The sequence below is a fragment of the Rhynchophorus ferrugineus genome, unplaced genomic scaffold (assembly GCF_030347505.1).
Source record: "Rhynchophorus ferrugineus isolate W39M unplaced genomic scaffold, kcgeb_rfMv2 rfM7, whole genome shotgun sequence".
Lineage (NCBI taxonomy): Eukaryota > Metazoa > Arthropoda > Insecta > Coleoptera > Curculionidae > Rhynchophorus > Rhynchophorus ferrugineus.
The window spans coordinates 34,823,470-34,839,872 of record NW_027472586.1 but is presented as its reverse complement, the minus strand read 5'-3'; the positions used below and the strand labels follow the sequence as shown (position 1 = coordinate 34,839,872).

Below are 16,403 nucleotides of genomic sequence, written 5' to 3'. Positions count from 1 at the left end.
TAGTACCTTATTGGCTGTATTTTTGCCTTAATAAACTTTAATTATAGTCAAATTCTCCACCTATATACTTAATTGTAAATGTTTATTAAAAATATCAATATATGTCCAAAACTGATCGATATTTTTCTCGGTGGCCGATATCCCTAATGTAAAGCTGTATGTAATTATGAACAATAATCGTATAAATATTGCTACAATATTGTTTGCTTCTATATATACAATTAGTTAAAATAATATCAGGTTAACATATTTTTAGTCATCTTTTGTGCAGATTTTTCCTATGAATGATGCTATAATATTGTCCATCATATACGTATTTTTTTACAACATACTTTTATACAGAATTGTAATTTTTAAGTTCTGGTAGTAGGGGATAGTTTTTGAAATCTAAAAATGTCCAGTAAGACATCTTGCGTGTATTTTTCATCAATAGAGTTTTCAAATTTAAAGGTTCTTCTTACTTTTCACTTAGACACTCTATACCAGCGAAATCAATTGTTGAAACATTGAGTTACTACTACACACCTGGATAAACTGAGCGATAAAATAGTCGTTCTTGAAAGGGCTAATGTTGATGATTAAAAGAAGAAAGCGAGAAAGACGTCACACTATCAGTACTACTATTTCTCAGCCTGTGTAACAATTTCTTCTGAACGATTGTTTACACAAATTGGAAAGGAACAGCGCACTGACGATCCTCGATCTGTTAAACGAAAAAGAAATTGATTTTTCGGCCGTATAAGGGTCGTTACTTTTCATCATCGACAGTTAGCGTGAAAGTACGTCGGTCGTACTTGGTCGTGGAAGCGGGAAGGAAGTTAAAAATGCACATTCTCGACGCGATTCGGAATTTTACCATTATCATTTGCCGTAATCGGGCGGCCGTTTAACTGTAAATGAATTTCTATCGGCACTAGACGAACCGTATTGCAACATACTTCGTCCGATTTTCATTTCACATTATTTTACATTCATTTGCCTTATCTCTAATCGTTAATTGTGGATAGCTCCCGTTTCTCTTGCCGTTTTAATAGCATCGGGACAGAGACTAGCAACGGTATTATGAAAGGATTTAACACAGAATAGTTTTTGAAGAATTGAATATCAATAAAATTAGCATTTTGCAAGTCCTAGCGTTAAAATAAACTAAAGGGACTTTTCACCTTCTCGGTAATCTAACAAAATTAGTTTTTTTTTCAACATAATGTCCTTCAAGGGTGATACATAGATTAGAGCGACTAAAATTTCTTCCCAGCGAGCACTCTTTTGAGATCTGAGAACAGGAAATAATCGCTGGCTGCCAGATCTGGAGAATACGGTGAATGAGGAAGCAATTCGAAGCCTGATTAATGGATTTTTGCCATCGTTTTCAATGACTTGTGACACGATGCATTGTCTTGGTGAAGCAGCCTTTCTTTTTCCTCAAATGCGGCCGTTTTTCGACGATTTCGTCCTTCAAACGGTCCAATAACGCTTTGTAATAATCGCTGTTGATGGTATTTCCTTTTTCAAGCTAGTCAATGAAAATTATTCCATGCGCATCCCAAGATACAGACGCCATAACCTTGCCAGCCGACTGTTGCGTTTTCCCACGCTGTGAAGCGGGTTCATGGTGTGCAGTCCATTCGAATGACTGTCGATTGGACTTCGGAGTGAAAAGATGGTGCCATGTTTCATTCATTGTTACATACCAACGCAAAAACTCGGGTTCATTACACTTGATCATCTTCAAACACTGCTCTGAATCATCAACTTTCCAGACCAATACAATTTTCTCTGAAATAATTGTATTAAATTATGTTTTGATTGAAAAAACTACTTACTGTTTTTATACATTTCGTATATTTGATCTCTGATACAGCTAACATCAAGCTGATCTTGATTCGTCACCTGTTTCGCATAAAGACGGTTTCTTTTTGGTGAATTGAAGGTTATATTGTTTTTTTATTTTTTGAGATATTTTAGTGACCCTGTCTATACCAATATTCAGTGCAGCTGCAAGGCGCTAAAACATGTATTCAATAAAAACCGCGGCGATATGAAATTTATTAAAACAACCTTTACCGGTTTATAACCCGTAATTATTATGTTTTGAAGAATTTTGCAGACGTTTGACAAAGGGACAACTTTTACAGGCTCATTCGGTTGCATGTTCGAATTTGTGAAACAGAAAAAGAAGGAAAAATATTATCTGACTGTAAAACGAATTTTTAACTTTTTTTAACGAACTTTTAACAGCCACATATTGAAGACGAGCGTCACTACTGTTTTGAATAGACTATATATTCTGAATAGAAACATCTCAAATAAGGAACCTCTCCTGTATATCGTCAAGGAAAACAGCCCTCGTATCAAGAATTTTGAATTTTCCCAGAGATGTGACACGAAAACCAAGAAGACACGAACCCAATACAAAACACGTTCTTTCCTTCGAGACTTTCTCCGCCTAGTTCAGTTTCCTTCTCTAATCTAATCCGTATTTCTCTTAATGACGATCGATAACCTCGTAGATAAAGAGCCCAGCAGCGTTCCGACTGCTCGAAACCGAACTGGAGGATGACCGTTCCCCTCTCGCCCCTTCCCGAAAACGTTTTCCGTCGGATTTCGGTGACCCCTTATTTAAATTCCCTCCGATGTCGGTCATAATAGTACTGAAACGGGTTCCTACGAATTCCTCGCACCCAGAACCATCTCGCGCGTCATTCCGATCCTCGGGCCGGTGCACCTCGAGATTAATGGTGACTTGATCGGCATCAACGAAAGGAGAAACGATCGGAACGATGTCGTAACGTCACGTGGTGCGATGGGGTCGGTGGAGAGGTAATCGAACTCGGACACTGTTGGTAAACTAGAAGCCGGTTGGACGTAGAAAGTTTACGTGCGTAAAAAAATGTGTTTATCTGTTGTTCGCCTACAGATGTAGTCGTGTTTTGATCGAAATGGGATTGCTGCTGGAGGCGGTGAGATGGTTGCGTCATATGCAGCGTCTTATCATCAGTGCAACTAAATCAACGTTCTGTATTGAGAAATGAATTTTATAGGGTGGATCATATGTTGGGTTCTTTTTGTTTGTATTGAAACTACTGTTTTCTTCGGTTTTTTACACAAATTCGACTGATTTCCTTAGGATGTAGAAACTGACTGATTTTTTTCGAACTTTTTTCTATAAAAAATCAGTTTAGTTCCAATGGCCAGTTCAAGGTTAGTTAATGCATCAAAGCAATCCACTCAAGCTCTGACAAATTATGGCTGGTCAGCCAGGAAATCCCATCCCATACTCAGTATCTTTTCTATTAATTTCTTAGAACTTTATCTATATTTCCGTTATACAATATAACTATACTGACATATAGAAGATCGCTTCAGTAAGTGATCTGCTATACAAACTTATAAATCTTACTCTACAAACTATTCGAAACTGAACTTATTCTGTAGACTATTCTAACTTATTCTAGAGATAATTATATTTCACTCTATTAATCAGTTCGTACGGTCGTTTACGTCTGAGAACAGGAAATAATCACTGGGGACCAGATCTGGAGAATATGGTGGATGAGGAAGCAATTCGAAGCCTAATTAATGGATTTTTGTCAACGTTTTCAATGACTTGTGACACGGTGCATTGTCTTGGTGAAGCAGCACTTTCTTTTTCCTCAAATACGGCCGTGTTTCGACGATTTCGTCCCTCAAACGGTCCAATAACGCTAATTCGTAATAATCGCTTTTGATGGTATTTCCTTTTTTAAGGTAGTCAATAAAAATTATTCCATGCGCATTCCAAGATACAGACGCCATAACCTTGCCAGCTTTGGAGCGGGTTCATGGTGTGCAGTCCACTCGAATGACTGTCGATTCGACTTCGGAGTGAAATGATGGTGCCATGTTTCATCCATTGTTATATACCGACCAAAAACTCAGGTTTATTACACTTAATCATCTTCAAACACTGCTCTGTAAATAATTGTATTAAATTATGTTTTGATTGAAAAAAACTACTTACTGTTTTTATACATTTCGTATATTTGATCTCTGATATAGCTGACATCAAGCTGATCTTGATTCGTCACCTGTTTCGCATAAAGACGGTTTATTTTTAGTAAATATACAAACTATTCAAAACTGAACTTTTTCTGTAGACTACTCTAACTTATTCTAGAGATTATTATATTTCACTCTATTAATCAGTTCGTACGGTAGTTTACGTTTGAGCCTACGCACTTCATTGTCTTCGCGCACATTTAACTGTTTGGCAAGTGCATTGGGATGCACTAACAATCTTTCAGAGTACTTTGCACTAACACTTCGAATAACACTCGTTGTGGGTTCTAAGGGGATATCGCGCTGAAATAGTTTGTTGGAGACGTAATATGGGGCATCGACGATGACTCGCAACACTTTATTCTGAGACCTCTGAAGCTATGAATAGCTATGTTAGATTTGCTAGTAGTACACCACAGCTTAATACTATAGGTTTAAATGGGCCTAAGTAATGAATAATAAAGCAAAATATTGTTGTCTAATGATAATTTAGATTTACGCCCTATCAGACAATACATTTGGATTAATTTAAGCCCAAATTGTTTACGTTTTGTCACTATATGTTCTTTCCATGTTAAACGTGGATCAAAATTTATTCCCAGTTATTTAACATTGTCTGCTTGCGGGAGTTCATAGCTATTAATTTTTACTGGAGATACTTTCTTCTACAAAGGGAGAATGCCATATGATATTAGAATATTTTAGATATTTCTTAAACATTATAAAAAACATAAAATTGGTACTTAAGTTTAAAGTATTTCCTGTATTATCTGATAAGTAAGGGTGTATGCCAATTCCTAATTTAATGAACTGACTCTTGCGATAATTTATAAGCTACTAGCGACTCGCCCCGGCTTCGCACGGGTGCAATGCTGATACTAAATTAAATACACTACAGAAAAAATATGAACGTTGTATATAAAAACATAGCGGCTCGCTCCGACTTTGCACGGGCATAAAATATATATGCCTATGTCACTCAATGAAAACATGATTAAAATCGATCCAGTATTTTTGGTTCATTCATTACTGCCCTGGCCTGCACGCATTAAATTTGGAGTAAAACAATTCCTCTTCCCCTATACTTACTATGAAGATTTCCTGCTATCTTTGGAATATCTAAATTCATACAATTTTTATTACATTACACATTTTTAAACGCAAATTTTAAATTTGTAATATCTCCGAAAATATTTGTTTAATTTACATGCTGTAAGGAACCATATTGATCTATATTAATTGCACACTGTATTTAAGGTACTTAATTCGATAAGGATTAATGCCGTATTGCTTAAAATAGCTTCGTAAATAAGCCATTTTCTCACGTAAAAAGTAAACAATACAAATGGTTAATGTGGGTTATCACTAAAAGATAAACATATACCATCGCGGACTTTTTTGTAGACCTTTTTATGGTGTACAATACTGTAGTACATTAATTTGATCTAACTCGTAGGGTTAGGCAGCGTTTTTGCTAATTGCTAAATAAGCCTAAAAAAATAGGTTAATTTACGACATCACGTTAGAAACCTCTAAAATTAGCAATGTTGCCTTAGTATATTATGCATGTATTATACATATAAACCTTCCTCTTGAATCACTCTATCTATTGAAAAAAACCGCATCAAAATCCGTTGCGTAGTTTTAAAGATTTAAGCGCACATAGGGATATAGGGACAGAAAAGGTGACTTTGTTTTATACTATGTAGTGATAGTGATGTGAGAGTGTAGACAATTAAGTTTGAAACTCAGAATGTCTTTAAAAAAAACAAACTTTATTTCAAAAATAATAATGAAGAGGTTTACAACAATTGTTACAATACAATACAATGATTAAGACTACAATAAGCGAGACTTAACTACACTGATATGCACAATACAGAGGAATAGGCGGGACTGAAATCTAGGCATTCTGCCTTTACATTTATAGTAAAATTATGCTGTGTTAGCTATTCTTAAGTCTAAAGGTTAGTAAGTTGTTTAGGTGGACATAAATGACCATATAACTCCTCCCTCCTTAAGTATGAGAGAATGGGGTGGCATTCTCGAGTGGGTCTAGTTTTATGCTCATTTTTACATCGTCCTTTTTAATATATTTAAAGTACATATATATTCCTAAAGTTACAAATACAATACATATAATAATTATAGTTAAAATTGAAATTCCTTCTCCTACATTGAAAGAATGGAGAGGATGAATTGATAGGGAATCAACAGCTTTTATATCATTATGCAAAGTTTCTAAATTTATTGATTTTAATTTTACAGGTTTATTTTGTTGGAATAAACCAGTATTAATTTTTATGGATGGCAATTTAAGCCGTAAATTAATTACATTGATTTTTTTGGGATTCGTAATGTTCATTTTTAACATTAACCTTACATGTTTTTGGGAAAATAATTGAAGGTTCTTTGACTATTTCAATAGAATTTTGTTTCGGACAAAATAGTGATATTCTTTCTTCAAGTGCTGGTATAATTATGATGGAGTTATCTTGCAGTTGTCTTACACTAGTTTGATTATATAATATGGGTATCATGGGACAATGATCGAATTCAGCATTAATAGTTTGGACTATACATTTTTCATCTTTATTCAAGTTAAATTTTGAGCATAATATTATTTCTTCGATTTTAATGCAATTTTCTGGGGTATTAAAATAATCATTCTTATTTAATAAAAGGAAAGGATTTTTAATAGATACAATATGATTTTGAATCGGTATAGCAAAAAGGTGGTATAATGTATATGGTATGTCCGAGATTAGCGGGATTGCAACATGGAATATGATTAAACTATTTTTTATTAGAACGTCAGCGTGTGCTGTTTCATAATATTTGATTATGTTATCGAATGGGATTCGCGCCTTGGGATTTATCTGTATGATAATTTTATTTAGGTCTGTGATTTTTATTATGCTGTGATGTAGGGTACCGGTCTCAGCAAAGTTGATTGCGGTTTGTATATTGTTGCATAAATCTGATATGATACGCAAATTACTTTCTATATTGTCCATTGTTAGGATAAAGTGTGTAGTAAGCGTTGTCATTGACATCGTTACAGAAAGATTACCCATCATAGTTAATATATTATCTTGATTTATCTTAGGTTTCTATGTTGTATTGTTCATACATGTAAGTTATAAAGAAGAGGATTGTTTATAGGGATTTTATCTGGAAGTGGTTGGTTAATTAAATCTTTTAACGTCTTTTGGATGTCGTTGATTAGTAAACTTAGTTTTGATAAATTTTGGATTGAGATTTTTCGTGGGTAGCCTATGGGGAGTTTGAATTAATTGTTCTGTGCCTTCTGGTATTTCGGGGTCGTTTTCTCGATTTTTATTTAATTTTGCTAAAGTGGTTGCTTTTCTTGCATTTAATTTAGAGTGTATATGTTCGTTTAGTTCTTTGAAAATATTTGATAGATCAAATATGTAATCTGTCTGCATTTGATTTAGACTTCTATTGAAATTTAATTGGTAATTCAAATTTCCTTTAATTATTTGAAACGGTGTGTAGTCATGCGACGAATGTATACTATTGTTATAGTTTAAGAGGGCAATGTCTACTAATTCTTGGATTGTTTTAGAACGATGCTCGTCTTTTAATGCAACTAAGCTTTCTTTTAATGTGGAATGAAATCGTTCAATTGGTGAGTTTGAATTTGGGTTATAGGGAGTAGTAAAGTGAAGTTCTATCTGGTAAAGTTTACATAATTCTTGTAGGAGGTTATTTTTGAAAGAAGTGCCATTGTCGGTGGTAATAATATTTGGAGTGCCATGTTGAGAAAAGAATTTGATTAGATTTTGACATATCTCTATCGAGTTGTCGTTTAGAGGAAAAGCAGAGGCAAATTTGGAAAAGTTATCTATAATCGTTAGGAATTTTTGAGATGATATGGTATATATATCCATGTATATATGTTCAAAGGGTTTAGAACCGATAGGTGTAGGTTTGTAAATTACTTTGTACGGATGTCTTTCGTATTTACTCTTCTGGCATGTTTCACATGTTTTTATATAGTCTATTACATCTCGTTCTAAGCTTGGCCAATAATATGTTTGCTTTATATTTTTTATATTTTCTGTAATACCTCTGTGAGATGTCTTTGTCTTGTGGTATTTTTCGATAATTTCCTTCTGTTTATCAGGATTGGTTACATCTTCTAATAGAGTGTTTGATATAGTTAATTTGTAAGCATTGTTTTTGAAAGTTTCTGCGAATACTCGAAGAATGAGTGGTTCTAATTCCTTAAATGGGAAGTGTAGACAATATGTATCTGGAGGTAGATAACTGATGATTAAATTTTGAATTTCTTCCGTAGTGGGGTTTTCATTTACAAATATAAATGTTCTTTTCTTTTCGTTAAACAAGTTTTGTTTTACCACGTATGGTTTAATTTTGTTTGTCCATTTAAAAACGATTTGGTTTTTGAAAGTGTTGATGCTTTTATTCACATACGGAGCACCAAGTATAGGATTTTCCAAAGAGGTGTGTATCGTATCGGATTCTGAAATGTTATCTTGAGCGTTTTCAGGGATATTTGATTCATTGGAGTTTTGCGATTTCTCTTGAATATTTGATTTACTGTAGGGTGGTCTAATTTGTATGTCTGAAATGATTTTGATCTTAGGCTTTTCTTTTATCGATATCATTGGTTCTTCCAAATTACATACAAGTATGTCAATGCTTATATTTTTAAATATGTATTCTATCATGGATTTTACTTTTTTCCAATCCAGATGATCAAGGCCACATCCTAATCTTGGGATGGCTAATTTTCGAATGTGATTTTCTTTTATATGTTCGCTCATAAGGACTAATGTTTTCCATAGAAGTTCGTACGTTGGTTTGTCTTCCGATTTTCGTTTTGTAATTAGATAATATATGTTATGGGATTCTTTTTGATCTGGCCATATAAGTATTTCTCCTTCTTTGGCCTTTTTCTCTAATAGTTCCTTCTGATTTTTATATTTGTGCTTAAATATGCACGCTATTCCTTTATTCATTCGAAGGTCAGCTGCAACACAGTGCGCTAATGAGTAATCTGTTGATTGTTCGAAGAGATTTCCTTTAATTTCTCGAATTTTTTCTGAGTATTCTATATTCATCCAGTTTTTGTTCCAAATTTCATATTCACTATTATTATTGTTTATCTTTTTTGGTTTCTCAAAGACTGGTATTTGTTCTTGCGTTTCGAAAAAGTGTTTTACTCGATCAAGCCATAGGTATTGATCTTCAGTATTTACATCTGGTCTATCACTTATTTCTGAGATATGAGTTAAAGGAGGTTTGGGTATTTCTACAGGATGTATTTCAATTGAATGTTTAAGAGGAGGACGGGAAAGAGCGTCAGCGTTTAGATTTTGCTTTCCTTTTTTATAATGTATGGTAAAGTCGAATTCTTGGAGTTTCAATCTCCATCGTACTAATTTTGAGTTGGGTTCTTTAATAGAAAATAGCCATTGAAGAGGTTTGTGATCAGTTACTATTGAGAATTTTCTACCGAAAAGATAAGGGCGGAAGTATTTGGTTGCCCAAACTATGGCTAATAGTTCTTTCTCTATAGTGGAGTAATTGCATTCCGTAGTGCTTAAGGTTCGACTAGCGTATGCAATAGGTAAATCGTTTCCAATTGTGCCTTGAGATAATACAGCACCAATAGCAAAGTTCGAAGCATCTGTTGTTAAGATAAAGGGTTTTTGAAAATCTGGGTGTTGAAGAATAGGATCATTCATAAGGATATTCTTACATGTTTCGAATGCTTCTATAAAAGCTCTATCGTGATTAACTTTGGAGTTTTTCTTTAAACATTGTGTGAGAGGTTTTGTGATTTTTGCAAAGTTCTTAATAAATTTTCGATAGTATCCTATTAATCCGAGGAAAGATTTTATTTCTTTAGGAGTTTTCGGGATTTCAAAATTCTTTATTGCGGATACCTTTTTAGGATTTGGTTTAATTCCTTCAGGAGTGATTACATGTCCAAGAAATTCTACTGATTTCTTTAAAAATTCAGATTTGTCTAACTGTATTTTTAGATTATAGGAGGTTAAGCGATCGAAGACTTTTCTTAAAGATTCCAAATGTTCTTGTAGGGAAGTTGAGAAGATAATTATGTCGTCCATGTATACTAAACATATTTTTCCTTGTAGACCACGTAATACGTTATCCATTGTACGCTGGAAAGTAGCGGGTGCGTTTTTTAGACCAAATGGCATTCGTAAATATTCGTAGTGACCATGTTCTACGTTAAAAGCAGTTTTTTGAATTGATTCTGGGTCCATTTCGATTTGGTGAAAACCGCTAGCAAGATCTAAAGTTGTAAAATATTGTGCTCGTCCTAACTTATCGAGAATGTCGGAAATGTTCGGGATGGGGTATCGATCGTCGATGGTCTTTTCGTTAAGTTTTCTGTAATCAATTACTAAGCGCCATTTTCTTTGTCCTGATGCGTCTAGTTTTTTGGGCACTATCCATACGGGAGAACTCCAAGGTGAGCTTGATGGTTGTATGATTTTATTTTCAAGCATTTCTGCGATTTGTCTTTCTATTTCGTTCTTATGGACATAGGGATATCTGTATGTTTTAGCATGCACTGGAATTTCGTCAGTGGTTTTGATCTTATGTTTTACTTCGTTCGTGAATGTCAGTTTATCTCCAGTTTTATGTAAAACGTGACGGTACTTTTGTAATAATTTGAATAGACTGTTTTGTTCTTCGTGGTTTAAATGAGAATGTCTAATTAGTTCCTTTAAATTTAATTTGTCGCTAATTTCGTTTGATTTATAATAATTATTATTAGTTCCAATATCAAGGTTATAAATGTCGAAGTTATCTTCGTTAAATGGACTCATTTGGGGATGTTCTGTTATCGAGTACCTAATTGTTTGATGTTTATTAGTTGGATTTTTAATATCCACGCAGAAAGAGTTATTTTTAATTGTTACGATAGTAGGTTGAATTGTTAGTTGGTCGGTTTTATATTCATGGATATACCAAGAAGATTCTTCAGGAAGGTTGGTGAACAATCTTGTGTTTTTTATTGTATTAGGAGGAATTTCTACAATGAATGTACTGAAGTCTTCGCGAAAATAGAATGGTATTCTGAGATAGTCATTATATAATAGGTTTTCTTCTAGATTAATATTTAGGTTTAATCTTTTGAGGTCTTTGATTCCTAATATTCCATCAAAGTAATCATGGAAAGAATATAATACGAAATTGACTGATTGGGATATTCCTAAACTAAGAAATAGAGGAATTCTGGCTTTTGAAAATGCTTTTTGACTGCCTGTACAAGTGTGGAGTGTTGTTATATGAGGTTTGATTGTTTCTGGGAAATAATGTTCGGCTATAGAAGGTCTAAGCAGAGAGGCATGAGAACCTGTGTCAATTAATAATTTTAAATCTAAATTTGGGATATAGATATAAGGAAGTTGGTTGACTTGAAAAGTATTTAATTGGAGACATGATTTTCCGAAACTTGTGAACAAAAATTTTCGTTATCTTCTAATTCGGGGGGAAAGTTTACGTAGTAATTTTGTTCTTCTTCATTTGGATATAAATTTTCTGGATTTTGGTCATCATAAGGGAAAGGATAATCATTAGGTGGATCATTCATTTCAGAGTCGTTTGATTCTGAGGATGACTCTGGTAAGTTTCTTTCGACGTGAGTTAATTCTTCTATCTTAAATCTTTGTTGACCTGGAGGGTATTGATTTTTGAAATGATTTTGATTGGTATTAAAATGTTGTGGTTTGTTTCGATATTGATGTTGAAAGTTTGATTGTTGGGGTTGTCGTGGAGTTATACTAACACCTGACATGGGTTTTGGATATTGACTTTTAACGTGAGGAGTTTGAGTTTTTTGGAAGTTTTTGCCAAATGTTGCATAGGCTGGGGGAAAATATGTTTTAACCGGTTGTGGTCTAATGGGTATTGGTTGACTAGGGAATTGATTTTTTGGATATGTTGTCATATTTTGTTTAAGGAACAAGTTACGTTTTAAATTAATGTTTTGACTTTTTGACTCAAAATTCTGTGTAAAATTATTCTTAAATCTGTCTTGACTTGACAATATTTCGTAATTAGTAATAATATCAATCGCGGAATCTAAATTCTGCGGATTTTGTACGATCAATAAAGTTCTTAACTCGTTCGATATATTAGCAAGTAAATTTTGTGTAGCTGTTAATTCGTTTTGTTTGATTAAGATGTTTCGTGCTTCTAAGTTTTGTACTTCTGTACAAATCTTAGTATTAATTTGAGTATTAATGGATTTCAATCTTTGAATATAATCTAAGCATGGTTCGTTTTTGTTTCTCACCAAGAAGATGAGCTGTTGTTGTAAGTTACATCTAGTTATTGGGTCACTGAATTTTTGTTGAAGAGCAATTTTAATTTGATCCCAAGAAATTAGATCGGGACGTGTAAGTATGAAATCTTCAGCTTCACCAATTATTTTTGATTTGATTGCTAACAGCACATATTCTTGTTGGGATTGATCATTCGTATAATATCGAGCATAAAATGTGTCAATTTGGTTAATAAAGCTATCTAATTTAGATGAAGTTCCGTCGAATGTTTTCAATAACTGAACAGTTGATCTTAATGATTCTGCCATATCGGTATCGAAAAAATTAATTAGGTGTGAATAAATATTTTCTAAACTTTCGTCGGAGCTTTCTCTGTTTCTGTTTCTAATAGTTGGGTATGTTATTCCCTCTAATTTTTTCGTAAATCTTTTCATACAACTAGTTTATAAAAATAATGAAATTACAATATATATATGGAATATACCAATAGGATATAACTTAATTATTATATTATACTATCTATAATTATCAAGCTAAGTTATCCTTGGATTTCCTTTTACAATATTTGTTATATAATAATAGTATATAAATATCAATGAAATTATATGGAATGCACCAATGGGATACAACTTTTATTGAATAAGTTGTCCTTGGATTTCCTTTTTTACAATAATTGTTATATAAATCGTATATAAATATCAATGAAATTATATGGAATGCACCAATGGGATACAACTTTTAATGAATAAGTTGTCCTTGGATTTCCTTTTTTACAATAATTGTTATATAAATAGTATATAAATATCAAGATTTTCAATTCAATAATTATTATTCTTCTTGTTTCTTAATTAATCAGGATTATACCAATAAGTGACTTACAGTAATGTATTCGTCTCTGGATTGCTCCTGATGTCGTAATAGTAGAAGCCGTCTGCGAGGAGAATTCACTTCTCGACTGGTCTGCTATACGCCTTGGACACTAGCTACGCCAAGTTGTCCTGGTTCCTTATGCTAACTGCTAATGGTTGGGATTCTTTGTCCAGTTCCAAAGCAGGAGTCCGCCTTCCAATTGAAGTAACAACGTTGAGTGGTGGTTCTTTCTTCTTAATTGTAGATACAAACGGTGATCACAATTCACTGCGAACTATATGATAATCCGGAAGTATCCTACCGACTGCGCCAATTAAGTTTGAAACTCAGAATGTCTTTAAAAAAAACAAACTTTATTTCAAAAATAATAATGAAGAGGTTTACAACAATTGTTACAATACAATACAATGATTAAGACTACAATAAGCGAGACTTAACTACACTGATATGCACAATACAGAGGAATAGGCGGGACTGAAATCTAGGCATTCTGCCTTTACATTTATAGTAAAATTATGCTGTGTTAGCTATTCTTAAGTCTAAAGGTTAGTAAGTTGTTTAGGTGGACATAAATGACCATATAACTAGACCTAAATATTTTTTCTTCGATAAATCAAGATTTTTTTTCACGACTTTTACATTCAACTGACTCAAAGGATTAAAGTTTATTGTTTTGCTTGTATGGCAGATAATAATACACGAGATAAATTCCTTTTATACCACAATAAACTAACACATATTTTTTGACCGATTTCTAACTTCACTGGAAATCGAAGTATCCAATACACAACAGTTGTTCTTTTTTAATTCTTTTTTGATTTCGATTTACTATTATAGGCCCATGTTTCATCCATATCGATAAAACAATACATAAAGTGAGATATACTGCCTATCGCAATTTGTAAATTCTTTTTAAAATCAGACAACATTTTCCTTCGCATTTTAGTCTAGTTAAAAAGAGATACAATACTATTTGATACGTTCAAACATGTAACCGAATTGGCCTACAACATTCGCCTCGTTGTCAGACCTCTGAAAAATTCTTCAAAGAATTATTGGTTATAATTAAAGTTTATAGACCGGCAAACGTTTTGGTGCATTTCACATCGCTGCTTATTATTACTCTGATCGGAAATACTGAAGCCATCAGAACGAGATAATAGATGCATTACATGCATTTTTTTATTTATTTATGATATATGCTGACTACAACGAGAATTTTATGGATTAACATTTACAATTTACAAGAATGTTACATTATTTAGATTAGAATTTTGTTACATATCATAGTCAAATTGAACTAAAACTCAAAGTTGACGTGGCAACTGTGAGTTCACTGTTTTATTGAACGGAAAATATATATTATTGGGACACTCGTTATGCACACAGCTGTCCGAAACCCATAGTTTCAACCAAAATATGCTATTTTAGGTTTTATTAAATTTTTTAAATGTTTAAATTCATCAACCAATTCTTCTAAACTATTAAAGAAAGAATGAATGAATCAATCTATATAAACTTCACACATACTCAAAAAGAAGCCATAATTTTCCAATAACCTTTTTTAATATTGTGATTTTAAGTCGGCTCTCGCTATTAACAGTTAAACGTCATTTAGCGCTGTTCGATGATTCCAATGTTGCCAGATCGTTGTTTTTGTCAAACAAATCTTGTATTTTCGAGGTTAATATCCTAGAGTTGTCCTCCGCCAAGCTCCTATGGATTCGGAAACCTATTAAAAGAATCCTTTTTTTACTTACATACTTAAATATGGATTATGGAAAGTGTATGAGTTATTAATAACCGCATATTTTACTAGTCCGACAGCGGGAGTCTATTTAAGAATGTGTGTGAAGCGGTTTTGTTATGCTGAAAGGTAGGTTATATTTAAATTAATCATTCATCATCATCAATCCTTAACGTCGTTCCTTTTAACTTCGGCCCGTAGCGTTTCGCTGGTGGTCGATATGTTGGCCTTCATTCCGTGTTGTTCTTTATGATCCAAATATATTTATTTTTGCGATCGTTTAGTATTTAGTCTAAAAAAATCTATTCCTCTACATAAATCTCTAAGATACACATTCTTTGTTTAATTTGTCTCTTCAATGATGGCCACAATTGAATCCAGTAACATCATTTTAATATGATTTTGAAAAAAGGCAGTTTTCTTAGGTATTATATTTAAAAATCACCCTGCAGAAGTCTTTAAGTTTCGGGGACATACAGAATTGTCAAAATATACATTTAGAAGAGTCTGTTTTTTAACTAGTATGTATTGTCATCTTAACATAATTCCCCAGAAGCTAAAGTCCTTGCAGTTTGACCGATGTGATCTGATTAAAATCGTTAGTTTATTCCGGCTTGTAGTTGATCCAATCGAATGCTATTGAGTCGTACAATTGCAAGTGATGTCTTATTATATTGAGTTATATTGCCATGTCGAATTTTTTCATTCGTTAAAGGTTGCTTTCGCCACATAATTTCGGTGAGATTCGTTTACCTTCTATTGGACAGATCATTGATGATGTCATTTGAAATCATTTGAAAGACCTCAAGTTTACATATATCAACTGGTAACAATGCCCAAGCCTGGGAGCCATATAGAAGGATTGTTAAGATGGGTATTCGAAAAAGGTGAATTTAAGACTTATAAAATTTCCGACATTCTGCATCCATTGTCATAGTCATAGTCTATATGGGCATTGGAGCTATTATGCTCTCAATTTAATGTTTTTAAATATATGTGAAATATCGAGGCTTTTGGCAAGTATTCTCTATAAGACCAATTTGAGTATGTAGAGAGCTTGAAGCTTTAACCGGCAAAAATCGAGACCAAGTTAGTTGACCCTCTGACTTCAAACGTGGTCGTAAAGACACCGATGATGCAGAATGCATTCAACGTCCAGATGAGGTTGTAACACAAGAAAACATAATAAAAAATCCACAAAATCGTTTTGAATGACCGAAAAGTGAAGTTGCGTGAATTAGCTAACATCGTAAAGTTATCAAAAGAACGTGTTGGTTTTATATTGCATGAACATTTCACTATGAGAAAGTTCTGTTCAAAGTTGGTGCCGCTTTTGCTCACTGTTGACCAAAAGCAAGAACGTGTTGATGATTCTGAGCAGTGTTTGGCCATGTTTAAACGTAACAAACTGAAATTTTTACGTCGATATGTGA

General features: G+C 33.3%; 1 protein-coding gene across 10 annotated transcripts in view; it reads left to right on the top strand.

Moving 5' to 3' along the window:
- The window catches only part of milt (trafficking kinesin-binding protein milt), a 120,404-nt gene that overhangs the window by 52,879 nt on the left and 51,122 nt on the right, over window positions 1–16,403 (top strand). The gene's annotated exons all lie outside the window — the stretch shown is intronic.